Here is a 26,856-nt window from a genome sequence, read left to right on the forward strand (position 1 = left end):
CTATTAAGGGCTCTTTAGGTCCTCATTATGGCTGACTGATGAAAGCCAGAAGCGCAGAGATAAGCTAAACAGGAGTTAAGGACAAACAGCAAACATGCGTCCTCTGAACTGGGCTTTCTGCACATTTTCACACAAATTCATCATCAACTGAGGGAAGCAGAGAAACAAATATGCTAAATTATACAAAGTGTTGGTTATTAACTACCAGAGGTGGGTAGAGAACCAAAGATTTTACTGAAGTACTGAGTAACTGATCAAATTATCAATCATTTAATACTTAAAAATTACATTAGATATAAAGTTAAGTGGAAATTTTGGCATTTTAAGGACCAAAATGACAATTTATATAATAAAAAACAAAATCAAACAAATGAAAATGTTTTTAAATCAGTTTCTTTCAAGATAAAACTTGAAACTTTAACAGAAACTGCAGTGTGAGTCTGTCTGGTGAAGTTTTGGTTGAAACGTGTTTGTTTTTCATTCAGTGGGTAGAAAATCCAGAAATTTTACTCAAGAGTAGAAATACTTCATAATAAAATTACTCAAGTAAAAGTACAAAGTGCAGCTTAGTAAAAGAGTTACTGAGGTAAATGTAATTGAGTAAATGTAACTAGTTAGTACCCAACTGGTTACATTGTATTTAGCAAATGTATAAATTACTTTTTAAGGTTTGGATCTACAATGAATCAGATCCAACACTACACAAAATCTACTCAGACTACTTTATTTCCTTCAGCTGAAAGTACTTTTGATTATTTTATGACAAACAAAGGCCAGAGTTAACTGATTAATTCAGATGTATGCCACACTTTTCAGACTTTTATTTGTAACATCTCTTAGGAGCCACCAATCATTTCTCCTCCACACCACAATTCAGCTCCAAGACACAAATTCTCTCTTAGAATCGGATCCAAACTAAACGGAGCCTGAAAGCAGAAGAACACGGATCCAAATCCTTAAAAGCAGCGGCTTTGTTTTCTGCTCAGCTTTAAACGGAGAACATTAAGATTTAGCAACAGCGCTGATAGAAAACAGACGTCTGGCCAGCTCCGCTGCCCCTCTGGTCCGCAACCAAAGAAAGGCCGCAGGAAAGAAAATAGAGAAAAGCACACGAGCATTCATCCATCCAGACTGAACCCAGTAAAACACCGACGACAAGCCTGAAACCATTCACTCATACCACACACACACACACACACACACACACACACACACACACACACACACACACACACACACACCAGCAGCAGTTGGCAGCTGATAAAACTCAGCTCCAAGTCTTCAAGTTCCCCTTCCAAGTCTGTCACGCCTTCGCCTTTCTTCTCTTTTCATTCTCTGCACATTTAAACCATCCAGACTTTTTTCATCATCCCAGTTTTCTCCCTCCATCTTTAATTCTTCATTTCTTTTCATGGTTAAGGTCATAAATTTACGAGCGGTGAAGAAGATGGACACACACCGAGTCCTGACTCCAGTCCAGCTGACTCCGGTCCGGCTCAGAGGCCGATAAAAACACTGGGTTTTGGCCAAACACAACAGTCAGCTGGACCCACACATGCAGACCAGAACTCTGACCCGACTGAGTGAACAGAAACGGCTTCATTAAAACTTTCTCCGGTTTCTGGTACTTTAGCTTTTTTCTCGTAGTTTCTACTGAATGCTAATAAGAGGAAGATCTTACACAACTCAACACTGCCCTGACTGTCGAGCACGGCAGTGGCAGCATGATGCTGAGGGGTTACTGGTGTGTTGCAAAAAGCAGATGGAATAATATAAAAGGACTCAACCTCCAAACAGATGAACTGAAATTAACAGTTGGGCTCAGATGGACGCTGATCCCAAACACATTCAAACTGGTTTAACATTTAGCTTCCAGAACGGCCTAGTCAAAGCTCGAAATAGCACTTCCAGATCAGGAAATAGTTGAATGAACTCCAGCAGTCAGGGATTTCTATAAGTTAAAGGAAAGACTTAAAGACCTAGATGAATTATGAACTGCTAACGTCCTCACTTCAAATCAAATTCAGTTAAAATGTTTAAAGTTTGTATTTCCAAGGTCATCTAAAGGCTGTTTTTATCAACCTGCTCGGTTCTGATCAACTTGGTTCTGGTCATCAAACCAACCAAACCATTTGAGCAACCTGTTGCCCTCCTGGCCTGTGGGGGCGCTGCACCAAGAACCACTGAAGGAAACGACACAAAGAAAACACTGAGCACAACTTCCTTTTTCACCAAATGGAAACTAAAATAGATTTCTAAAAACAAGCCATTTCTCCTGCTGGCACTAGGCTAGCATGTTTGTTTTGGCAGTTTTTACCCAGAATGCCCTGCGCTGTGCTCCACATCCAGCTTTTGGAGCGGTCCCCAGTGTATTGGGGTTCACTTCAAACAAACCGAAATCGAGGTTTGTCGGCGGACCAGAGTTTGGATTTTTGTGCATTCACACCTCCACAAACGAACCGGACTTTCTAGGCAAACGGACTGGAGTCGGATTAAAGCGGATTGGTGCATCTCTACAGGTAATTTTTTACGTTTTTGTCCAGGTAATAAACACAAGCTGCCAGCTTATTCATAAAGCATTGAGCCAACTGAACCCGAGGAATCTGGCTCTATTGCAGACTTGAAATGAAAATGATGAAACTGAATTAGACAGAAAACAAAGGTGTGTACTGAAGAAAGTAGAAGTTGTGTTGGAACCGACGGCCATGACGGGTGATGGAGGGAGGAAAGCCTCACACAGAGGCGCCACGCTTTAATCGAGCTGGCAGAGCGCGAGCGGATCACAGAAAACCACACATTCAGATGTGACGACCATTTAAATCGACTGGTCACACTGGGAGGGCTGATTCTGGTCCAGCAAGGGTTTCTGATGCCTCCGGCTCCTTATCTGAACTGGAAGTGCTGATAAATGACTCCACTGGTCTAAAATTCAAACCTACACAGAAAACTGTTCAGATTCTGTGCTGGAGGAAAGAAACTGAAATAATTTAGAGTCTGTTGACGTTAAAACCGGAAAAAGTTTGATTTCTGTTCATTCTCCTTCATAAAACAGAGGAAATTCAGTCTGATGGAGAACATCTGTGTTAACCAGGTCACAGCCTGGCAACAGATTTCAATTTAAATTTAGACCTGGGCTTTGACTAGGACGTGAAGCTTCACCCCAGTTTCAAGTCTTCTGCAGCCTCTGACTAGGATTACATGTCGTCTGACCAACATGATGCTGCCACCACCGTGTATTGCTGTGGGGACGGTGGTTCAGTCTCATATTATTAGAAGTGGTTATTTATCGTATCGTTTATTGTGATAAATTTATCGTCATTATAAGAACTTAGATTTTTTGTTGTCACAATAAATTCCAGTTAATGAATGTCAGAATTATTATCGTCACTATTTTCTCCACTGTTTGTTCAATTAGACTATCAATAAATATCAATTATTTTCAAAATAAGATTAAATTGTGTTGCTGTGAGCAGTTTATTGATAAAAATAACTTTTTATGTGACACGTGTCCAAAAGAAATGTATTCAAAAGCAGTGTTTGTGTTTGTACGATAAAAATCACTCTGAGTGCTAATTATAATCCAGTTTTTGTTGTCTGTATTATTCCTCACTAAATCTGGAACTTTTAAACGGTTTGGATTAAATGAGGTGAGAATGTGTTTTTCTGATTTTAATTGTAAAAAATTAATTTTCTTTCCACGTCACGATTGTGAGCCGCTTTCTGCTGCTCTACAACATAAAGTCACAATAAAATACCCTGAGGTGATAAAAGTAAAAGATAAAAAAAAACAGTTGTTGTTTCAGTAATGATTTCGTCTCTGTGTGGAGTGTTAGAGAAACAGCCTGGAGCCTGAAATTAACCTTTGACCTTGAATCATTACTAAGAAACACAAAGATTCAGCTGAAGAAAGCAGCTGTACTGACTGTCAAAACGTCAACACAGCCATCAGGGTGAAAAGGAAAAACTATGACAGAGTCCACAAAGACTGATGATCCGATTTCAAAATAAAAGCATCCTTACCTGATCAAAGTGAGCGACCTCTGATGACCTCGATCTCCTGAAAGAGACAAACATATCTGTTAGGAGGCAAGAGGTTTGCATCACTGTTGGGGGCCACAAAAAAGGGCCACAATCTGGACACCCCTGGTTTAGATCAAAGCAGATTCAGGGGTTAGAATGGCATAGTCAAAGCCCAGACTGAGAATCTGAGGCAGGACTGTTGGATAAAGACGCACAGGTGACCTTCAAACAATCTGACGGACCTTCAGCCAAGTTTCAAAGAAGCAAAGAACCTAAAATGTTCGAACCATGAAAGTTTAGCTGAACTGAAGAAATTCAGTTAAACTTCTGAAGTTTAGCAAATTAAATGGAAAACAACAATAATACAGAACATAATGTTGATCTGTCAGATCCAAGCTAATTACAGCTAGCAGGACAGAAAGGGAATATTGGCAACACTACTGAAGAATGATGGATGGACGAACAAACGGTCGGATGGATGGATGGATGAATAACTGGATGGATGGATGGATGGATGGATGGATGAATAACTGGATGAATAACTGGATGGATGGATGGGTGGATGGATGGATGGATGGGTGGATGGATGAACCTAAAGGAATCCTTTAGTCTGTTGGTTTCCTTCCTCAGAACCGCCTGAACATCTGGATCCAGCCAAACCTCTGGAGGTGCCAGTGTGATCATGAATCAGCTTCCAGCTACAGAGACGCCTTTGTATCACAGCGAAACCAGGCTTACACCCACAAATGTAAAACATAATTATTTCTCATAATTAATTCAAACAAACGGCCAGAAATCTTGTATTATCTGGAGCAGAGAAAGAATGGAGGAAAGCTGGAGCGCTGCCCGCTTCAAACACGGCCTTTCATCAGGAAACACATTCCACTGAAGGCATTTTAATTTGAAACTGGAGCAGAGTCACTGTGTTTCCTCCGCTAACGATAAGACGCTCAACAGCAGAGCGAACGCTTTTAAAACGAGAACATCTATTTGCAAATGAGACGCAGCGAGGAGAAAGAGAAATAATGCTGAATAAGCCCCAGTTTACAGGTAGCTTTATTCGCTCATGGAGGACAAGAATCAGTGTCGCGCACGCCGCCACGAGCGGAGTGTGTGAGTGTGTTGTGAAGTTTGTTTGGCAGCTCTTCTAACGATCCGGAGGCCCTCGGTGCTGCCCAGCAGAACCGCCCGCTCTGTCTGCGCTCTATCTCAGGCAGCCATATGCTTCTGGATGGCAGAGACGGGCCGGCCATATGTTCTGATCCAAACATCCAGATGGCAGCGCATCAGTCCGCCGGTTTTCCCTTCCATCATCTCAAAGTACCTGGGAACGGTCCTGGCAGCCGATACGGCATCGGCTGGGATTAAGGGATCCGGTTAATGATCAGGAGGATTTTATTCTGAAAGGATTTGGACCCAGTGAAGCCGAGCTGAGAGGAACTGACGGGTTTATTAGTGTTTGGACCGGAGTCGATCCGATCTGGACACAGTGGAGGTTCCCACAGATTTCCTGCTTCTACCTTCCAGAACCATCGACCCATTCTGGCTCAGATAAAAGAATAAATACAAAAGTTCTGGATGGACGGATGGACGATTGGATGAACAAATGGATAGTTGATTGGTTGGACGGACGCCTGGTTGGATGGAATAATTGACAGATGGGGGTCAGATTTATGGGCGTACCAGGAACACATTACAAAGGTTCCGCCTGGAACCTCTGTACGAAAAAAAACTTTAAAAAGTTTGTAATGTTATTTTCTTGAGATCATTTCCAGACTTTACTTTCCTCGGACTTGCTCTCTCGTCTTGACTCTTATTTATTTTAATGAGATCACCATGGAAACCAACAGGTTTTAATTATTGCTTCTGGCTAGAGCACCTTCCTATAACACTTCTGTTAAAATTTTAAATTTGTTGACTATTTTAAATATGACTATTGATTTCTCTCTGAACTTTTGTTAATTTAAGTTTCTGCTACAAATGAAATAAAGAATTTATTTTGTCCATCCCTATCCTTGTTATAATAATGTACATAGTTTGGAGTAAAATGACTTTCAAAGCGTAACGTTGAAGGAGTGAACAGCAGTTTTCAGGCAGACGGAGGACAGACTTGCTCAGCAGGTCCAGATCTGCTCGCCGTCTGACCCCGATGCCAGGAAAACACACACCCTCTGTTTCACACACAAACACACACACCACGGGTCAGGAGGCATGTGCCAAGAAAGACAATCCAAACAGCGGCTGCAGCATCAACACCCAGAGTGTGCTGCAGTTCGCTCAGGAAGCAGCGGCAGAGCTGAGTACCTGCTTCTGAAAACACAAACAACGCTGCAGAAAAACAGCGCTTCACTGCAAAAATACAAAATCTTACCAAGTAGTTTTAGTCTCATTTCTAGTGTAAATATCTTATTACATCTGAAATAACTCAAAACTAACTTACTAAGTAACCTTTCAGCAAAATAGAGGAGCTTGTTTTCAGTAAACAATTTCTAAATGTTGACATTTATCAGCAGATAAATTTACTTACAAGACAATTTCTCCTCGTTATACTTTAAATCATCTGTCTGTAGAACTACTACTTTTTCATCAATATCAAGAAATAATTTGCTTAAAACAAGCTCTTATATATATTGCTGAAAATGTACTTGTGAGTTAGTTTTATCTAAATTCAACTGTACCAAGATATCTAGAATCACAATTTCATTTTGGGATTTTTTCTCAAAGAATTTGTAACAAATTTAAATTACAATTTATTAAAATTTAAATAAAATAATTGGTATGATTGTGTTTTTGCAGTGTTGTTCTGTGGAAACTCTACAATCATCTGCATAAGTTCCCCTTAAGCAAAACACTGAAAAATGTGTGAATGATTAAGTGAATGTGAGCGTGTGCAGAGGCTTGTTTGTGTGGGAGTTTTAACAATTAGAGCAGGAAGCTGGATTCCCTCTGGATTTCAGGCATGCAGAAATACTAAATTCCCACACTGTCCTGCGGCTCAATCTCGGCAGCAAAACATCACAAAAAATAAGCACAAGTTGGAAAAACCAACTTCCTCCCGACCCGTTTCCCAAACACCAAACAGCATTTGGTCTCGTCCTCTGCTGGCAGAGCCGACCGCCGGCGCTCCGTGTCGCCGGATCACAGGACAGACGCAGCTAATCAGGTTGTTTATGAGGCCGAAGGAATGCGGGTCAGAACCCTCTGGGGTTCTGCTCTGGGTCTGCTTCACCGGAAGAGTCATCAGGAGGGGAAATGATCAACTTTTCACTGAAATACTGACACAAAGCAGAAAGAGACGAGCTGATCGGAGGAAAATCTCACGTTTTTCTTAACACTGTGTGAGGAAAAAACCAACATCTTGGCTAAAGTAAGATACTCTGTCCTGAAGCAGTGGGACACTGTAAATAATCCACCTGTGATTCTGTCATTTTATAATACATTCCTAAAGATAACTTATAAAAACTTTAAATTCCCAAACATGTTTGTTTGTGTCACAACGAGATTGGTAAATTATCTGACAATTCAGAGATAGAAGTAAGTATCTATATTTGTAATATTATTTAATTCTGAAGGTTTTGAATTTGCAGAGAGTTTTTGGTTCCAGTAAAACCAATAAAATTCCCCATGAAGGCCAATGGAGAGGATGGAATGAGAAGGTGGAAGGTTGGAAATGACAAAGAGGAGATAAAATCAAACGGAGCTGCAGCTGTTTGTTTAACCCTCCGACTGAGAATATTGAATCTGGCTCTATTGGCATGTTCTGAACCGGCCGTGGAGGCGACCCGGGCCTGAAGTGATGTGGAAACTAAACAGATTTGTGCCAGTGGAAGCATCTGAGCATTTATGGTGGTATATTTGGAGAGCTAAAGTTAGACACATAAAAAAGGAAAAACAATTCCAGAGAAATCTAAGGTACAAAGTGGTCCATTTTAGGCAAAATAGATCAAAAAGAGAATTAACCATCACTGAAAAGTAATTAAAAAAAACAACAAATGTCTCAAAGGGGATTGATCACAGAACCAAACAATTTGTTGTAAAAAGAGTCGCAAGAAACTTGTTGGGAAAAAAGTTACAAACTATCTTCCAAGTAGTTGAGGAGAATCAAGCATTAAGCTACCAGGAACTTGTCATCTTCCAGTCGTATGCCGTTACTGCAACCTATCTGGAGTCCCTAGAAGTACCAGAAGTTCATAGGTCAGAGGCAGAGAGGGGCGTGGCCTCTGTCAAAATTCAACTCCAGTAGCGACTGTTCGAACCAAGTCCAGTACACTTGGTTCGATTGTTCTGTTTCCAGCTGCTGTGGTTATCTGTGGTTGGTATCGGAGTCAAACCAACCTGTTCCCCTCCTGACCTGAGGGGGCGCTGCACCAAGAACCACTGAAAGAAACGACACAAAAACCTCTGGAGACACTGAGAGCAACTTCCTTCTTCAAAATGGAGGCGTCAGATTTTAGCGGTTGGAGGATTTCTCTTTAGTCTTTGGCTAAAGACCAGGAGCCATTTCTCCTGCTAGCGCTAGGCTAATGCGTTTGTTTTAGTTGTATTTACCCAGAATGCCCTGCGTTGTAGTTCACTTCATGCTTTTGGAACAGTCTCCGTTCCGCTTGTAATTCACATCAATTCGAACTGAACCAGAGTTCACTTCAAGCAAGGGGATCGAGGTTTGTAGGCGGACCAGAGTTTGATGTTTTTGGGTCCAATTACACATTCACACCTCCCCAAACGAATCAGACTTTAACGGACTGGAGTTGAATTAAAGTAGACCAAACTGTAATTTAAAATCAGAACAATCAGCCCAACTATCTGATTGTCAATAGGTCAAAAGCTGACATCAGATCTAATCAGTGGCGCAAAAAGTGGGTATGCAGGGTATGCAACGCATAGGGGCGCTGCACTAGAGGGGGCGCCAAAACCCCGTCTCGAAAAATGTTTTTTTCTTGTTGGCATTTTCTATAATTAACAGAATGAAATGATCAATAACAGGGGACAGCACTGATTAGTCGCCCCTCTGCTCCTTCACCTCCCTTCCTGTCGCTCTCCCTTCCCATACAGGTGGCTGTGCACGCGCCCCTAAGAGTACGCAGGCGCGTTTTTTTATTTTATTTTAGACTACCACTCGTAGTGCACTTGACAAAATGGAGCGGCAGAAAAAAAAGCTGTCCGGGGCGCAAAACAGAAAAAGTAAAAGGGAGAAGGATAAAGATGTTGGCGGGATGAAAAAAAGCCTTTCAATGTGGTTGAAAGATAGTAGGTAAGTACCGTCAGTGTATTAGCAGGACAGGAGGGCTGTAAATAATCAAGTTAGCTAAAGCTAGCAGCTAGCCTAATACGGAATCGTCCCATATTTGGCTGTTAAAAGTTGCCTCCCCTATTAAACCATTAAGGGACGCGATTTGTTTTGTATTTCTATGAATATCTGATACATAAACCTGTCACAGACACATAACCGCGCACTAAGTAAGAATGACCGAAATAAAACTCAGGAAATATTAACACAGGAAAGCTAAAGCTGCTGTGGCGGCAGTGCCCAGCTATGGTCCAACACTTAGCCCTCCTGGGTGCATTTTTTCACTCATATATATTATGGATTCTTTAATTAAAGATGAGTTGTTCAAGTTCATGCGTGTATCAGACAAATTAGTCATCAGAGTCACTAAAGCCCTTAAACTCAAAAAGGTTGGTGACCTATTTTACCAACCTTTTTGGCAGGGGGACACTTGAGTTTAAATGTCTTATTCAATACCACTACAGTGATGTTGTGATGTATCTGATAAGTCAGATCAGATGTAATGTCCAATCAGTAACTGTTATCCAACAAGGAGTGGCCTTTACCACACAAAATGGGGGACACATTTAGGCAGTGCATGGTTGTAAATGGCCCACAGAAAGTTTCTGATGGTCCATATCCAAGATCAGAGAAGAATAAGAGGTGTTTTTCCAAAGCATACTGTTTTCGTTTACTGTCTAATGGAGAGAAAGTTGAACGAGATTGGTTACTGTATTCTAAAAATACTAACAGAGTCTATTGTTTTGCATGTAAGCTTTTTGGTGAAGCTAAAGTTCTTGACACATGCCTTGTGGAGGGGTATAATAACTGGCGATGTCTTTCAAAAACACGGAAGCACCATGAAACCAGTAGATCTCACATAAATGCTTATCTGACGTGGAAAGAAATGGCATCTCGCTTACGCCTAGGTAAAACTATTGATAGTGAACTGCAGAAAACCATGGCAGCTGAAAAAGCACACTGGAGAAGTGTGTTGACTAGAGTTATCGACTGCATACTTTTCCTTGCAGAGAGAAACTTGCCACTAAGGGGGAAAAATTCTCAGTTAGGAAATCCTAAAAATGGAAATTTTCTGGGAATCCTTGAGCTCATAGCGCGATATGATGTAACACTAGCAGAGCATCTTAGAAAGGATGCCTCCAAACAAACCACTGGATATCTGACATGGTGCACTCAGAATGAATTTTTAGATTCAATATCAGAGTGTGTTTTGAGTAAAATATCTGCCAAGATCAAGTCCTCTAAGTACTTTGCAGTGGAACTGGACTGCACACCTGATATTTCAAAGCAAGAGCAGGCCTCAGTCATCATTCGATATATGGGGGGGCGCCGAAGATATGTTCGCATCCACCTCAAAAATATGGAGTTGCGCCCCTGGATCTAATATAAGCAGCACAGAACATTTACCTGAATCAATCTGCATCAAAAGGTTTGAGACTCTGAGAAGAACCGTTTCAACTAAATGGGATTCACAAAACTGTGAATGAAGGTAACTGCTTGGCTAAAACCTTCGGGAGTCTTGGCCAGAAAAGAAAGTGTTTTAAAAAACAACGTTTAAACGTTTCTAAACCATTTTGGTTTGGTTTTCTGACATTTTCTATACAAATTGATGCCTCCTGCATAGACATCAGCCCGTCTTCATTAGAGCCTAATACACCCTGAAAATAGTCCGAATATTGTATTGTAATATATGCATTATTCAGAGTAGCTGTGAATATTGTATGAGGAGGCTACATCTGAATTCAGATTGAAGTTCTGGACCTGGCTGATAGATGGAGACTTGAAGAGAATGCCAATAATTAGATGCAAAATAAAGGAAGGAAAATGAGAAGCGAGAGAAAAACTGGAAGCAAATCTAGATGTTCAAATGCATCGAGTTGCTTCGTGAATTAAAGCGACGACGCGTTGATTGTCTTGGCCTTTGCGAGAGCGTCTGTTTGTGAAAGCTCTGGCTCATCAGTAAATGTGCTGATGCACGTCTTCAGCTGGAAAAAAGTGATCTTTCGTTCTTATCTCACCTCCTTTATTATATCCCAGCGTTCAGATTGGAACGGCACGAGATGAGAGAATCAGTTCGTATTCAACACGGCTGAATGCTGTGCTGATGAAAGCTTATGCTGATAATAGCTTTTTCATTATGTCCTTAGCCAGGCTTGGCATTTCATTTTCTCTGGCACACAGAGAGACAAGTTAAGATTTCCACTGCTGCAGCTTTCAGAGGTTGCTGTTCTTTTCTGATTAGATTATGTGTTTGGAATATTATTCCTTTTAAAGGCCTTCTGCATGCGTGATTAGTTTCTGTGGAGGTGGCCTTGGTGTGAGAGGCTGTTTTGAACTTAAAAATAAATCTCTCTGATTACCACAAATCAGACAGAAGCAAGTCATTAACTCTACAGTTACATATTTTCTATATTCCACAATGTTCTCTGGTCACCATGTCCATAAATCTTCTTTCTAGATATTTATGGTCATCTTTAGTATCACTCAGCCACTTATCATCCAGAAGGTCCAACATTTCCATCTGGACTAGTGTGAAAAATGCTAAGTAAATTGACCTAAAGGTGTTTTATCCACTGCTAATGTATTCATATCAAATGTCCTAGCTAAACTATGCAAACACTCAATCTGCGCTGGTGAAAATGATCTCACTTCGGGATGCAGGATGCTTGAAACTGATGGCATCACCTACCTAATAATCATATGTTTTTCAGAGTTTTGCTTATCCTTTGTATGAGGAAAAAAACTGTGTCATGGTAAGATACCCTGTCCTGAACAGTGGGACACTGTAAATTATCCTCCCATGATTCTGTCATTTTATAATAAATTAGTAAAGATAAATTATAAAAACATTAAATTCCCAAATATGTTTGTTTGCTTGGTTCACACAACAAGGTTGGTAAATTATCTGACAATTTTCAAAACCTGCAATCACAGAAATGACGATGAAAATCTTAACTACAACAGGTTTGGTTGTACAGTGTGGTGTCGAGTTGCACAGCAGGATTAACTCGTCGCACATGAACCGATTTCACTCACCAACATTCACATGTCAAATGGGAAATTTTTCAAAATCTTGAACGTGAGTTGAGGTAAACAAACATGGCCAACCGGGAAGAAGCAATGCCAAGAGTTTGATTAGTATTTTTAACAAAAAAAATGATACAAAGACGTCTCTAATGTCCACCAGACATTGGTGCGCCGTGATAGATGTTTAGTCTTCTGTATTTTGGATTCCCCTCTGTGTTTCTCTCACCTTCCTCCCTGATTGGCTACCAGTCCAAGGGTCAGGCAGGTCACTCCTGGTTTAGACAGACGTCAGTCGTCTTTGGTGTATTTTTAGAGATTTCTTTTGGTCATTAAGCTCATTACTTTCCATTGACCCCAACATGCTTCTTCTGTCTTGTTAGATGGATCATTTGTGGTTTGACCTTTTTAACCAGATGACTATAAGATGTTTACACGGAAATTGCTGGAAACTTGAGGAAATCAAACTACTAATGATCATGATGTTGGTGCAGATGATTGTTTCCCAGTGAAAGGCTGGTGCTGGTTTACCTCTGAGCTCGGTTAAATCTGATAATAAAGACCAAAAACCTTTACTAGAATGGAAAAAAACATCAGGGGCCAGTTGTTTAAGATGATTTGGTGCAACTCCAGTTTGAACTTTAGTAGCAGGTTTAATAAATTCAGTCTCCGGGTTGTTTTTAGTCTTGTCTGGGAATTCTTGGATTGTCCTAAAAATCTGATGTTTAGCTGCAGATTTGCCAGGAAGGAGCTGGAAGGATCATGAAAGTATTTTCCACTTTGAAACATGGAAAAGAAATTTAGTATTGACTGAAGTGGGAGTGATTGAAGACCAGAGTCTGAAATGTTTCCACACCCTTTGGTTGCATCAGATTTTCTACGTCTTGGATTTCTGTTTCTGATCCGAAGTCCTTTGGGACAGACAGGCGGTGGTGTAGGAGACCAGCTCGCTCGCTCCGGCTCCCCCCGTCTCTGAGGAATCTCAGTCATGTTGAGTAGAACCAGATGTGCTTGCTCCCACCTCTCTCCTGTAACCATCTCTCCTTTCAGTGTCTGCTGCCACTTTCTAAAGACGTCTAGGAATAGATCACAAACCCTTTACTCCTGACAGGAGAGCGCAGCAGCACAAAGATCTGTGAGTCTTACAGATGAGTTTTCTTTCAACATGTTTTGTCAGAAAGTCAGAAAATCTTTTTCACTTATCACAAAGATAAAAGTTTCTGGAGGAAAGTCCAGAACAGAGTCCCTCCAGCATGTCTTAGCTTTATGCTTCTGTGCAAATTTTGACATTTGATATAGATTTCACTCATGGAAATTTGTTTACTTCTGCAATATTTTGACAGTGGGTGCATTCACACCAGCTCTGTTCAGTCCGCTTTAATCTAACTCCAGTTTGTTTGACTAAGAAGTCCGGTTCGTTTGGGGAGGTGTGAACGTGAATTTGGCCAAAATCGACCACTGTTCTGCCAACAAACCTCAGTCTGGGTTTGGTTGAAATGGTTCTGGTTCGGTTTGAATGCATATGTGAAAGCCAAGTGGACCAGAAACCACTCCAAAAGCAGGAAGTGGACTACAACCCAGGGCACTTTGGGTAAATCCAACCGAAACAAACGTGTTAGCCTAGCGCTAGAGGTAGAAATGACTCGTGGTCTTCAGACAAGCACTAAAGAGAAATCATCCAACCGCTAAAATCTGACAGCTCTCCCATTTTTGCTGTTGATTGGTGAAGAAGGAAGTTGCGCTCAGTGTCTTCAGAGGTTTTAATGTAGTTTCCCTCAGTGGTTCTTGGTGCAGTGCCCCCACAGGCCAGGAGGGGAACAGGTTGCTCAAAGGGTTTGGTTGGTTTGACTCAGAGCAGAGAGAACGAGAACCACAGCAGCTGGAAATGTTGCAATTTATTCTACCAGACTATTAGGTGTGAAATCACCTTCACTTATCTGATAGATCAACCTTCTTGACTAGATCTATGTACAAATCCCATTCCTGTACTTTTCATGTTCCACGGGGATCAATTTTGGGGCCCTGGTTGTTTCTTTTCTACCCGTTTCTTCTTTGTCCTGTTTTATATTTTAAGGATATTCCCCATCATGCCTACGCCGAAAATATCCAGCTGTATATCTCTGAAACTGCACATTTTACTAAAATATCTGGATTCAATTAAAGCAGGAAGACTGGTAGTTTTCTTCAATTAAATGAAGAGAAAACTCAAATAATAATTTTTTCACAAGAAAAATTAACTATGAAGATGAAGCAGATGTTAGTCTAAATCTACCAGTAGAAACGTTGGGATAACCTTCGACTCAAGTTTTACGCCGGTCAAACCTCTGGTTCCATCCAGTTATATCCTGATATAAAAATATTAATTCTGAAATAATCATGACTGGATTATTTCAGTCTACTAAACATGTCCATCCCTGTTGCAGTCGGTGCAAAATGCTCCGTTTTCTGTCATGATGTCAAATTAAGTGATGAGTTTCTTTATTGAATGGGACAAAATCAAAGTAATGGTTGAGGAACCGCTGGTATCACTAACTATCATTAAATAGTTGATCTGAATGACTGTTTCTCATCCATTCTTAATTTTCTGATGTGTTGCTTTTTCAGATCCTACTTCATGTTGTCAGACAGGTCCTGCATTAGCGTGATGTGATTTCTAAAACTTTTTTTTCCTTAACAAGCAGAGACAAAGTTGGAAGCAAATATTAATTCATGTATTAAACAGATGGCCAGATGATGGTGTCTGATCTCACCAACCAAAACATCATTAAAAATTGGTAGGAAGGACCTGAAGGAATAAAGCAAGGTCAATCACCAGCAGAGGAAGAGCTGCCGCCTTTCCAAGCTGTGCTTCAAAGATAAAACAGAAACTTTGCTTTGGGTTTGCTTTTTTAAAATAATTTTAACAGTCATGAAGAAGCAGTTGTGCTTAAAATATTTAGGACATGTCATTTACTTTTTAGGAAGTCAGGTCCTTCTTTCCCCCACAGTGTTTCCCCTGAAATAGATCTGTGCTGCTCAAATGTTTGATGCCATGACACCGTCTCCTAGGACATCATTATCAGAGATGCTCTACATGCATTAATTCTCATAATTCTGCTCTAAAAATACTAAAAATAAAATACTCCTCATTGTGAAAAAGCTGCTGAAAAATACTCACTATTTTATGATTTAAAAAAAGAGCCAAATTCAGCCAGTGTGAAAAAAATGTAAAGCATATTTAATCCAACGAGCACAGCGCCTCTCACATAAACCTGATCCACCGACTAACTGGGAACAATGTCCTCTCCGCAGGAAGCAACATCTCCACCAAGACAAAACGTAGGCGTTCAATCTCCTCTCTACAGCCACAGAAATCCCTCCCTCAGGGCGAAATCTGCAGCGAAGTGAACCGAGTCTCTGCGCAAACATGAAAACCTGCTGCAGATTTCAGGTGATTCTGTGGGAGACGACAGACTAATATTTAAACTTAAACAGACGGAAGGTGGAGGAAAATTCAACTTTTTCTTAAACTTTCTGGAGAGAAAGACTCTTCCAGAAGTTTACAGGCTGGTAATGGATACAAGACAGGAAAAGACTGCAGATCTTTGAATATCTGAACATTTTTCAAAATAAATTATGCTGGAAATTTTCTGTATTTTGTCACATTTGTTGTCATTCTTTGGTTTCTTCTGTCAAAATTCAGCATTTTTTTTGTTTTATTAGTATCCATTTCTCAGGAGACTCTACTGCTAACAGGATTCCTATGTTACCCAAATATCAACTTAACATCGTAATAACTACGACCTTAACCTCATTCAACACTATGCAAAAGCTTAGTCTGTGCTGGTGAAGATTCGGAGGAACAACTGCTTACAGGACTATTGATAAATGTAACCGTTTTGCTGCTTTATACAGTTTTAGGATGGACAGAAGGTCCTGATTCCTGTGTGGAGTTTGTGTTCTCCAGGTCGATCTGTGGATTTTCTCCAGATTCTCCTGTTCGGGGCTGCAATTATCAATTATTTTAGTAGTTCATTACATTAATTAATTGGATAAAATATAATCCCATTGCAAATTTTTCATTTAACCATTTATACTTATTGCTAACAATATTAGAAACACATAAATATAAAGAATTTCATTTTTTAGACAAGAAAACAAATATTTTAATGCCTAAAATGCAATAACATAATTCCTTTAATGAACTTTTGATCATTTTTACCTCCAGGATTCATCTGGATTAAAAAAAAAGATGTCAGCTCTTTCCGCTCGACTTCACATCAGTACAGTGTAGGACAAATCTGTTGATTATTTCTTGGATTAACTGATTACGGTAATAATTGATAGCAAAAGGTGCTAAACAGGAGAATTTCTTTTTTTTTTTTTTACCAAATTTGAATCGGGCAAAGCTAAAAATGAGACTGGAGGATTTCTGAATAGATTAAGGGAAAGATGTGTTTTATTGTCTTAAATGAGAAATGTTTATATTTTTTGTACTGTTGCATGAGGTTATTACAACATTAAATTGATATTTGGGTAACATGGGAATCCTTTTAGTAGCAGAGTCTCCTGAGAAACACAAAAGATGAATCCATACTGACCTTTCAGAGGAAAACGTATCCTTCTGACAACAAACATGGCAAAATACAGAAAAGTTCCAGCCTAAATTATTCTGTTTGCTGCACACAGGTCTGGTAAACACTCAGATATTCAGAGATCTTTGGGGTTAATAAATGTTTTCTTTACAGCAGAACTACTTCCTGTCTTAGAGCCATTATCAGCCTCATCTTCCTGCGGTTCGTTTCTACACCAGCCAGAGAGGCTCTGATGTGTTTGCACAGAAACAGTCTGTTGGAATAAGAGCAGCAGCTCTGCAGAGACATGTTGACACAGCAACTTCAGACTTACCAAACTTTTATATGATGTTAGCAAGAGAAAGAGAAGCAGGAGGTCTTTGTTTGAGTTCAGCGATTTATCTATAAAATAACAGACTTGAGGAGGAAACACAGCAGAAACCAGATTTCTCTTAAAGAAGAGAAAGCAGCTTTAACAACGTCCTGAATGTCTTAAATCCATCATCAATAACTGTCTGTCATGCAGACCGTGAGGGTAAACCGTGTCGTCTGTGGCCCATTTAACAGATTCAGCTGAAGAAACTGGAACCATCTTCTGTCACTAGAACTGGTTCTTTGCCAAGTTTGAGTCGTTATTTTAAGGGTGGAACGATGATAAAACACGTCTTCAGGTTTTTATGACAGATAACTTCATGAGGAAATTCCTCCAACCTTCCCAGACTGCAAACAAAAGGGCTCAAATGTTTACATACACCCTTTATTCTTTAGTACAAATCTCTTAGGAAATGTTTCTTTATCTAAATTGGAGTCAGACAAATGAAATGTTGGCAATTTTATTCCAAACAAACAACCTTTGACCTGGTGCCTAAAATCTGAGTCTGCTTCAAACAACAATTAAATTTAAATGAACTCAGCTCCTAAAAATACACCAGAATCTCACTAATGGCTATAAAATGTTTGTGGTTCTGGGTGCAGCTTCATTAGAGACATTCAGCCATTTATTGACAATGGAAGAATAATTTGAGAAAACCTTTCATTTATTGTAGAGGTAAAAACACTGGAACTGTAATATAACCCAGTGTAACTCATTAACTGGAGACTGTGGCAAAGTTAAGAATAAACTTTTAAAGACTTGTCGAAAAATAGAGACAGCAGAGAGAGAGAGAGAAAAACAAAGAGAAAGAGAAAAAGAAAGAAAGAGAGAAGGAGCAGGACAGTGAAAGATGGAGAAACAATGAAAAATAGAAAAACAAAAAGAGAGAAAGACAAAGAGGAAAAAAAAGACGTAGAAAGACAGAACCGTTTTCCTCACCTGTTGAGTTTTCAGCCTCTCATGACATGAAGCAGCTCTCCGTCCTGCACAAAAAACAAAATCATTTTTATTCTCTCTGTTCACAGCAACCTCACAAAATATTCTTTAATCAAATCACAACCAGATTTTAAAGTGTTTTCAGGACAGAATGAATAATCAGTAATTATTCATTAATATGTAGCAGGTAGGTGTATTTCATCTAAGATCACACATCAACACCAGGGTTCAAAGTTCACCTACAGCTCAGGGATCAGGGAAATTGATCTGTTCACAGATTACCAGTCTCATAACCAACTGTAACATGGTGAAAGTTTTAATTAATATGTAAAAAACATTTTTCATAAAAGTTACATACCGCAGCTTTAATTGTAACTTCTAATTATTTTGTTTGTTTTTAAATATTGGAGAAAACCAGTTTAGCGAAGTAAAACCAACTGCTCTCTCTCACACAGTGTGACGTCGCCTCTGGCTCTGGTGTCAAACCAAACTGAAAGGCTCCTTTTCCTCAACAGTTTAAATTATGGGTGTTTATGACATTTATTCAGAGTGAATCTGGCAGATATGAACATCCTGGGAAACGTTTTGGTGGCGATAAATAAGTCGCTATACCTTTAAAACATCTGTTGCTTTAATATGACAACATGTCATAATGTTCATATTTATACTGGCCCCAGCTGCTGTAAATCTGTAACTGCTAACAGCCAGGTAATAAATTGATGCTGCTCTGCAATGTTCATTGATTTCCTCCAAGATAATAATGGCCGCCGACCGGATTAACATCAATGAGATGAACTCTACGTTCAGTTACAGACGAGGCAAGGCGCTGTGGAAACACCAGGAGGAGCCTTCTGGATGGAAAATCCAATAACAGGAGGAGTTAATATCTACGCTGGTATCAAAAGACTTCGGCTCACAGAGAAAAGGAGGAAGGCTGTGTTAGACATGGGAGGGAGGTAAACATATAAACCTGAAAAGCTGCAGAGAAAACACAGAGAAACGCCCGGAAAGCAAACAAAGACTGTAAACACCGGGTTGTGATTTGCAGGCTGATGCACATTTCCTGTCACGATAGTTTATTACAGTTAAAGTTGTTTAAATCAACTAAAATGCTCACACAGTAGGAGTGGAGGAGCCTTATAAATCAGCTGTGTACGCTCTCTTTATCTGAGAACTGGCAGCCTGAGAGCGGAGCGGAGCGGAGCGGCCGCTCAGCCGCCTCACATGAAGCCTTCGCCTCATTAACCAGCGGCGAGGAGTCAGGAGGCGAGGTGAGGAGGAAGTCACAGCGGGAATATGATGATGAAACGGTAGGAAACCACTGCAAGATAAAACAAGACCGGAGCACACGTCATGCTGCCACCCAGCAAGTCTGGCTGGACCAGGAATCTGTTGGCAGAGCCAGTAAATATTCATATCAGCTGTTCACTTTACGTTGCAGCCTTTAGAAAATAAATAATAATGCAATAAAAACAGAACTCCCCCAGGTTATTCAGGGTAAAACTGGTCCACTACATGTATTATATATGGAGAGCGCAGTTCAAAATAATACAAGAGATTAAAAAGAGTACGCAGCAGAAAGAGTCGATTACGACTGGAGGATAAATCAGGAACAGTTTAGCATCAGCAATAAAAATATTAAATGGTTTTAATTCCCAGATGAAACAAAAACTATTGCATGATTCCCACAAGTCTGAACCAGAAGTGATCTGCGCCATCTTGGTAGGCAAGTGCAGCGCGGATCACAAAAAGAAGACGTCGACACTCTTGATCAATGTTCAACAAGATGGCTGCTGTCGGGATCGACCGTATGAGACGGTGTGGACCAGCTGCCTCCAATCTCCAACTAAGATTAGTTAACGGCCTCGTTAACTCGTTAGCTACATTAATTTTGTTAGTTCAGCACCGATATTTCACTTAGTGTGCCACAGAGGTGGGTAGAGTATTGAATATTGTAACAGACTAACATTTGTAATGTATTTAAACTGTTTATAAGTTAGGAGATAAGAGCTAGTTCTAAGCTTGTGGCTTGTTTATTCTTATCATAGCAACTCCATAGCAACCGCCTACCAAGATGGCTGCCAGCTACAAAGTTCCTTTAAATGTAACGTCACATGAGAACAATGTATATGTGAACTATTGGTAGGCTATATGGACTTAAAACTTTTATCACGATATAAAAACTATGTATTACTCCTTTTTTTAGGTGTGGTTATCACAAAACACACACACTGCTCTGAAACATTTCCGTTTGTAATGTGCTTCTTCAGCACACCAGTCGCATACAAAAGTATGACTTGCATCACTAAACTGCTCAATTTTACTGTATTTAATCATATTTTCAGATGTACTGATATTTCTAGATACTCTCATTGAACAAAGATTGAATAAAGAAAGAATACGGACGGTTTGTGGAGTTTTAAACATCATTAATTGGAATATTGTGGGAACGATGAATCAAAATTAGAAATTCATCACAATGAATACCCAATCCTATAGCGAGCACTGATGTACACCAATTCACTTTCTTACTACCAACAAAAAATCCCTAAAAATCTGAAAAAGTCTATTTTGGATTTATGCTCCACAAAACAAGCTAAACTGTGCATATGACTTAATATTGTTAGTAAACATTTCAATCAGTTTTTTTAAAAATAGCTGACTTTACCTCACCTGTTGTACAGGTAAACAACCATCCAGACTCACTGCCGTTGCTGCAGGCGTGACCAAGTCCCACAGTAAGAAACGTCAACCTGGCCTGTGCAGCTGCTGGATAACTAACATGAAACGATTTTACTTCTTTAAGTTAAAACAGCTGAGAAACGCTGAAGTATAAAAGTGAACTGAGTAACGTCTGGCGTGGCTGAACAAAGAGCAGAACCAGTTTGAAAACAAGCTTCTTCATGCTTTGAACACAGAAAGCGGCTGGGTCCAGAGGCCACCTTCTGAATATATAAATAGTTTCTGCAAACCAAACCACCCACTTCTACTTTGGAAGCTTAGATCATCCTCTGAAAACTCCCAGCATGCTGATTCTTCTGATTAAGTATCTGGTCAGGCAGCCGCAGGCCTGCACTGTTTCATGATTCTTGGTGAACCTGAATATTTTAATCAGGCCTGCAGCAAAAGAATGAGAACTGGCTTTTCTTTAAAGCGGCATAAAAAACAGAATTGTCTGCAGCTTTCTGAGAGCACTGTGGGAAACTGAGCCCTTTCATTTGGATGCAAAAGCCTTCCTCTCGTCCCTGAAGGCTCAAAAAGGTAAATCTAAGAAAAAACCTCGTCTAAAACGTCAACATGTTTTTCAGCTTAGATTTATACAGAAAAGAAAGTTGGCAATCTGGAGGAATAAACCTAAAGGACAAAACTTTAGGTTTTTTACAGAAAAACAAAAGATTGCAAAGCTTTTGAGTGTTTTAGACATAACAAATATGACATTTTTACATCTAATGCAGTGAAACATGATGAATACGCTGTTTCATCGATTAGCCGTTTACATGCAAACGAAATGAATCAGCTGTGGTTTGTGGTGGAATAAAAATAAATCTTGTTTTTGATAGATGATCACCAACAATCAGGCAAAGTTAAGATCAAAAATGTATCAATTTCCTGATGCATTTGAATGTTTTTCAGCTGTAGTATTCTGCTATAATTATATTTTACTTGGCTGAAATGATTAATCCGATTAACTGTGATTAATCGGTTGAAATAATCAATTACTAAAAGTCGCAGTTGAATGTTTTTACTGCATATTATTTTGTGAAAACATACCATAAACATTGTGTTTGAGATAACTGATGAAATAATCTAGATCAAACCAGATCTGCTATAAAAACTCTGCTCCAATTTTCAGTAGACGATGATCAGATTAAAGAAAATTGCTTTCAAATTGACTATTAAAGCAGCCAGAACTGCATTAATTGTTGTTGTTTGGTAGGAAACTTCCCATTATTTTCCACTGGTGGTTTCTCGCTCAGCCTCAGAGCTGCAGATCAGACCGAGTGGTTAATCCACTGTGGCATAGAAAAAGCTTCATTTACACACTTGCACAGGTCTGTGCCTGTAGTGGAAGCTTTGCAGACAAGAGATTTCCTTTCACACCCAACTGAGACCAAAGTAACTCTGCGTGAAGAGTGTGGAAAAGATAAGCAGCAAACACACACAAACAGACATCTGTGTAAATATCATACCTTTGGCCCACATGTGATAAAACACGGCTTATAAAGCTGCCCTGAGGAGACACCAGCTGGACACAAACACGACCACCCTCCACCCACGTGTCTCTGCAGGCAGGAATTTGTTGGGACATAATTACAACGAGGCGTCTGCACAGCATCCGATTAAAATCCAGAGGTTTTACGGCGGGCCTTTGAAGACTACCTGCACAAAGACTAAAGCCAAGCACTTCTTTCTGGTATCAATATCATTTCTTTCTTCCCAGCAGTTTCATTATGGAAATACATGCAGCGCATAATGATAAAATTCTGCTGTGGATTCACATTCTGCGACTCAAGGCTACGCTCTTTCTCACTTTTCATCTGCACTGAGAGAACTCTTACAGCTCTGAACAGCATGAGAATGGGAGGGAAGAAAAAACTTTAAATGCGACAATGATATATTGCAGCGCCAGGACGCGTCCCTGAACGCTATTCTTTATTATGATGCTTCAGATAGCTGAGTGGGAAAAGCTGGAAAATCCAGAGGAAAAAAGATGGATGGTATGCAACATGGATGCCAGATGGTATCAGGACTCAGAGTTTCGCCGGAAGACAGGAGAACATCCAGTGTTAAATCAGCAAAATCAATGCTCAGAGGAATGCAAGAAATTTAATGGAACAAATTATTTTTATATATCAGGTGCATCACAGACAATCTGAACTTTTCCACCATTATCAGCTGAAAAGGACTTTGACAGGTGAGAAGGATTGGAAGGCTCATGGTGCCAAGATGTGGAAATATGATACAGAGCTTTACACTTTATCAGCTTAAGAGGCGTCAGGGTTCATGTTCACATCTACTGGAGGAGGAGAGCGAATGGCCAGTAAACAGATGTAATTATCCAAGTGGAGAACTTTCCAGTAGCCAGCATCGATTTTCTGCAGGGCTGAAAGGTTGGAACGGCTGAGGGAGAAGACAAAACTGACCAGAAAAATTGGGATTTAATTGTTATTAATGTGGATTTCAGAGTCGAAATCACCAGAATCAAGACGGAGAGTCTTCATTTAGATTAGACAATAAGCACCAATTAGACCTGCTGGATGTTAGAAACCCAATAATATTGGTAAATTTTTCAATGACCATAACAGTAAATATTGCAATGATGACAATATTACTAAGTATTGCGATGACTGGTAAATATTGTGATGAAAATAATGTTGGGAAGTATTGCGATGTCGATAACGATACATATTGTGACGACAATAACTTTAGTAAATATTGCGATGATGCTAATATTTACCAGTAATATTGAAGCCCTGTCCGATGCTAACATTTATAGATATTGCAATAACATTATCAGTGGCGATATATAGACAGTTTTCTTATTTCCTTTTGGTCTCATCTCTAGTTTCATCTCAAAGTTTTGCTTTCCCAAACACCAATGATTTTTCTGTTAGACAGTGCGATCATTTAAAAGAAAATACCACCTGCTGAAGTTGGAGAGAAACTTGGTAACACAAGAAGGAAAACTTGGGAAAAGAAGCAACTTGCTTCACCACTAAGCAATGCAATTATAAAAATTTAACAACTTTTGCAACGGAAATCTAAAGGTTTTTTAATAAACACCAACATGATAACGTGCTAATAATGGTAACTGTTGAGATAAATATCATTTAATGCGTATTAGCTGGAAAGTTGCTTTAGAAAACAATCTATATTTACAAAAATGAAATCTAAAAAGCTACAAAAATGAAAAATATTTTCAAGTCAGATGCACACAATTCTCCAAGACAGTATCACTGTAAAAATGTATCCAGTAATGCTTCAGATATGTTGTTGCACATACAGACTGAGAGGTTATATAAAATACTACTCTATGTATCCAGTAGTGGCATAAATTGTAGCGGTAGTTTCAAACCAATCATAGCTGTGGGTTATTAGGACTTTAAATTGCAGGTTTTGTTGTCCCAGCCTCACTAAAACAGACCATCATCCAACTCAAGTCAACAACAAACTCATTTTAATCGTCAGGAGGAAAATCTCCTAGAGCACAGTTTCAATTTGATTCAGTTTCTACTCATAAATAATTTACAATAGGAAGCACATTTCCATTGATTAGAATTTAAAGCAAAATCAATTTTCTTGCAGCTGGACAGAATAGAAACAATCCAGAAAAATATTAGTTTATAGAAGAGCAGATACAAACAATCTCCCACAGAAATAACCTCTAATTACACAGCTGAGAAAATAAGAAAAACCATTCATCTGACATGATGGATAAAAACACAACTTTAAATGTAGCTTTTGCTCTCTGTGACCATGAGTGCTAAATTACCTTTTAGAAGAAAAACAGTTTGAGAGCTCAGAGAGAAAAGATTCACTGCTTCACCGTCAGAAAAACTGCTGATTTCAACCAAGCAGAATGTAAATATACAGAAAACCCTAAATATTCATAGGGTTTGGAACCACAGTCAACCACAAATCACTAAAATATCCAAATACTTCAAACTTCCTCTTAAAAACTCATATTTATAGACCATAATATCCATTAATACAAACAATGGAAACCATCTTAGCATTACAGCTAATGCTAATATCCATGGTTAGAATATTTATTTATGTTTAAAACTAGCAACACAAACTAAATTTGCAGGTTTTTCTCAGTCACTTCAATTCATTAAACAAGAAAATCAAGAATAACAATAAGACTTTTTAGTCTTAAAGCAATAATCTCTTCTGATATATTCTGAATTAGAGGATAAATTCAGAAATAAAAACAACCATCTTTAGCCCTGAGTTTCAACTGACTGGAAAGATTTCTGCTGCGAAATAAAAATACTAAAGATGTAAATAATTAAATATGAATAAAGATTAAAATCAAAATCTGCAGAAAAAAATAAAAAATTTTATTTATTTATTCATTTCATAGACAAAAATCTTTCAGTGTTTTATTTTTTTTTACATGTAAGATTAAACCAAACCTGGAATATCTGGGTTTCCATCTCATTTAAAAACCTGAAACAACAAGAAGTTATCAGATTTCCCTGCTGATTTTTCTTTACTGCAGAGCCACTTTCTTTAAAAAAATGGTGTAAACTGTGAGAAACTCTTTAAACTTCCAACTTTTGCAGCTGCTGTGATCAATTAGCAGTCATGCAAAACAACATTTTTCCTCCATAATCGTAAAAGTCGACCAAATCAAGAAAAGAAGGGACTCATTCCTGCATGGAGAAGTTCAGATTTCTGCAGAAAAATGCAGTTTTGGTCCAAAAAGTCACAATAAATCATGTGCATCTCTAATCAAAAGCTTCCTGAGATTTTTAGTTATTGGGTCAGAAATGAGATCAAGGTTTGACTTCTCTATTATGTGGATGGCTTTATGTCATATTACTCATCCTACCTTCATAACTCAAATGTCAAACCTTTTCCTTCACTAAAGAGTTTTATTTCATTAAAAATGTATTGATTTAATGAATTGCACATCTTGTATATGGCCTTGATGAAACTCTTTAGTTCTGCACTCCATTTACAAGCTTAACGAGCTTGTAAATGGCTCGTTAATTTTAGATGATTTTACTGAGATTTAGTGACTCAAATATGTTATGTTACAGTTTAAAAGCTGCTGCGATCATCTGGTGAAAAAGATAAATTATTTCAAATCAGATCAGGCAGTGCGTTTCATCACTTTACCTCCACAGTGACAGGGATTATTACCAGTTAAGATGAGGCTGATTCAAGGCCAGCCGGGCCAATAAACCAATAAAAACATGAACTCCTTTAACCTCGACACGCTCACCGTCAACATCCACAACATTCCTCCGGAGCGTTTTAGTTTCTGACACCACATATTTCATTTAAAGGAGTTTAAACGCCAATACATTGACCCAAATCACATCCTTTTTGTCCACAAATATTTTTATATTTGCATTTTGGGTTTTGGTAATGTTTACACCAATTAACCACGTCAGAGATAATTATGATTTATTGCATATAACGGCTGTAAGCCCCATCTCTGACCCATTCGGTTAAATAACCATAAAGCTTAGAGTTATTTTGGCTCCTGCAGTTGATCTGATTTATTGGTGTCAAATGTTTTCTATAAAAGTGAGAAGTTGCAGCCCTCCTCCCTAACGATGCCGTGGTGTAAAACCTGGTTGCCATGCCAACGGGGCAGCTTTTGACATCCATAGAATAAGAAAACACTGTTCCACATTCATTAGAGACAATTCAAGTTTTTAAATAAATACACATATGAGCTCAACAACAAGGATATTTATAGTTTTTAATCTGTTATTCAGGTTCAGGAAGCTGTGATCCTTCATGGAGCTTTTCAGAAATGTGGGCTGTGGACGCCAACATTAGCATTAGCAACATGTTTAGCGTTGAGATGATAAATATTTTAGCTTGTAGACGTGCAACGCTGGTTTATTTTCAGCTGGAGCTGTGAGTAATGGTTCTCTCAGAAACCAACACCTCCATCCTGCAATTTGTACAAACACCTGCTC

The 26,856-nt window shown here is 39.1% G+C and overlaps 1 protein-coding gene across 3 annotated transcripts in view; it reads right to left on the minus strand.

Moving 5' to 3' along the window:
* LOC114160758 (plexin-B2-like) overlaps nt 1-26,856 on the minus strand; it is a 125,221-nt gene that overhangs the window by 71,860 nt on the left and 26,505 nt on the right. For all 3 annotated transcript variants that reach the window (XM_028043520.1, XM_028043518.1, XM_028043519.1), the window contains exons 2-3: nt 18,197-18,240; nt 4,021-4,057 (exon numbers count right to left, since the gene is read on the minus strand). The gene's annotated coding sequence lies outside the window, so the exon portion shown is untranslated. The remainder of the gene's footprint in view (nt 1-4,020; nt 4,058-18,196; nt 18,241-26,856) is intronic.

Source organism: Xiphophorus couchianus, chromosome 17 (genome assembly GCF_001444195.1).
Source record: "Xiphophorus couchianus chromosome 17, X_couchianus-1.0, whole genome shotgun sequence".
NCBI classification, from domain to species: domain Eukaryota; kingdom Metazoa; phylum Chordata; class Actinopteri; order Cyprinodontiformes; family Poeciliidae; genus Xiphophorus; species Xiphophorus couchianus.